The sequence below is a fragment of the Tupaia chinensis genome, unplaced genomic scaffold (assembly GCF_000334495.1).
Source record: "Tupaia chinensis unplaced genomic scaffold, TupChi_1.0 Scaffold149964_2, whole genome shotgun sequence".
Classification (NCBI taxonomy): Eukaryota; Metazoa; Chordata; class Mammalia; order Scandentia; family Tupaiidae; genus Tupaia; species Tupaia belangeri.
Window position 1 is genome coordinate 1730579 of NW_006209806.1, and position 2379 is coordinate 1732957.

The 2379-nt window shown below is 59.5% G+C and overlaps 1 protein-coding gene across 1 annotated transcript in view; it reads right to left on the bottom strand.

Annotated features, from left to right (window-relative positions):
- Nucleotides 1-2379, bottom strand: part of MAP2K2 (mitogen-activated protein kinase kinase 2) — a gene marked incomplete at its 5' end in the record, with an annotated part of 21672 nt that overhangs the window by 18974 nt on the left and 319 nt on the right.

Sequence of the window (2379 nt, forward strand, 5' to 3'; positions counted from 1 at the left end):
GGGTGGGTGGGTGGATGGATGGGTGGATGGATGGATGGATGGATGGGTGGGTGGGTGGATGGATGGATGGATGGGTGGGTGGGTGGATGGACAGACAGATCCGTGTGCGCAAGGAGGGCTGGTGGGGCAGCAACTGAGGCCAGACTTCAGAGAACCTCAAGTACCACCCTGTGCCAACCACCTCAAGCCCCGGAGTGACCAAATGAAGCACGCCACCTGCCCTGGACACTCGGCATGGAGATTATACACGTATACAGAACATAACCCACACCATCCCTGGAGCAGACTTCCTCTACGAGGGGAGTCCTTGAAGGGACGCAAAAAATCAAAAACCACCTACAAGAAACAGGAGCGAAGGGACCAGCAGTTAGTGTAATGGCTATGTTGCTGGACTCCCACGTAGTCGACCACGGTTTGCGTCCCGGACCCAGTGGCTTAAACTCACACCAGGCACGTGTGTGTGCATGCCCAAGATTCCGAGAGGAGAATGGAGGAGAAGGGATTGCGGCATGGCCATCCCCCCTGGGGGGTGATTTCTCGCTTTCTGTCTCTATGTCTCTGTCTGGCGAGTGCACGCGCCCTATAGCAAAAACCTCTCTTAAAAAACAATAGAAAAGAAAAAAAGAGAGAGAGAAAGTGACAAAGATAGACAGCACCTCCATTAGTCCTGACAGAAAGCGATACAGACAGACAGCACCCCCAACGGTCCTGACCCGGGTCTCGTGCCTGAAAGAGGTTTCCAGAACGGATCCTGCAGGCCACCCTCGCAGAACATCACGTTGAAATGCCGATCACTGGCAGGCCCCAGGTGCAGCTTTTAAAAACGAATGAACAGGGACCAGCAGATGGCGTAATGGTTATATCGCTGCACTTCCATGTAGCTGACTGGTTCGAGTCCCTAGGCCAGCAACTTAAAACTCACGCCAGGTGCGCGTGCGTGCCCGAGATCCCGAGAGGAGAATGGAGGAGAAGGGATTGCGGCGTAGCAATCCCCCCGGGGGCGATTTCTGGCTTTCTGTCTCTTAAGCAAGCACACACACCTTACAGCAAAAATCTCTCTGAAAAGAAGAAGAACAGACAGGGCCGGCTGGTGGTGTGGTTCAGTGAGCTGGACCCCAGCTGGCTGACCGCCTAGTTCGAGTCCTGGACCCAGTGGCTAAGAAACACAAGCAATACCTGTTCGCACCCAAATCCCGAGAGGAGAGCGGGAAGAAGGGACTGTGCAACCATCCCCCGGGGGTAGCTTTCTCTATCACTATCTTCCTGGTGACCACACACGACCTCCGGCAAAAAAATTAATAAGTAAATAAAAACATAAAATAAAATAAAAGGAAGGGATAGGTCCCCAGACCCCAGTGTGGCGCTGACTTGCACGTGTGTGTGTGGGGAGGGTCCTCCCGCAGAGGCACAGCCGGCCAGGCCTGAGCGGCAGACCACTCACCATGCCGCACCCTGGGTCACAGGGCAGACCCCAGCCGGGCCCAGGAGCACCCTGCCTGTGCCAGGTGGGGACAGGGATGCAGAGGTCACCGCGGCACCGCCTCACACGTGCGTGTCCCCGGCACCCCTGGCACCTCGCCCTGTCCTGCTGTCTGTCCCCTTCCCCAGCCTCTCGGGAGCCATCCGGGACCTCCTGGGGCCCTCCGTTCTGGACTCGGCCACCCCCAGGCTGCCCCAAGCCCCTCGCTGCAGCCACACTGCTCACTGGCTTGGGGGGGTCCCAGCCACTCCCAATGCCCTCCCTCTTCACTCCCCAGGTGTCCCACCATCGCCCAGCTCCGGGGACAGGGACATCACAACCTCCCCTCTGCTCCCACAGGTGCTCACTGGGCCCCTTCCCCCAGTTCCCTCCGAGACCCCCACCCATACCAACACCTCTGGGATCCCCTCCCCATGACCTCCTAGGGACCCCCCACCCCTCCTCATGGCTCAGGATCCCTCACTCTGTCCTCCCCTCTCAGGGTCCAGCACACTGACATTGCTACTGGGGACCCCACCACCCCACTTCTCCCTACAGGACTCCGCTCTCCTGATCCAGAAGCCTCATGTTGCTCTCTCCCCTCAGCAAGCCCCCACAGGGACCCCTCACCCCTCCTCTCCTCCCAGGGACCCCCCCTTGCCCAGATCTCATGAAGACTCTTCACCCCGTCCTCTCCTCCCAGGGACCTCCCTTCACCCCATCTACATCAGCGGGGACCCTTCTCCCCGTCCTTTCCTCCCAGGGACCCCCCTCACCCTGTCCTCATCACTGGGAACCCCTCTCCCCGTCCTCTTCTCCCAGGAAGAGACCCCCTCACCCTGTCAGCATCACCGGGGACCCCTCTCCCCGTCCCCTCCTCCCAGGGACCCCTCTCCCCGTCCCCTCCTCCCAGGGACCCC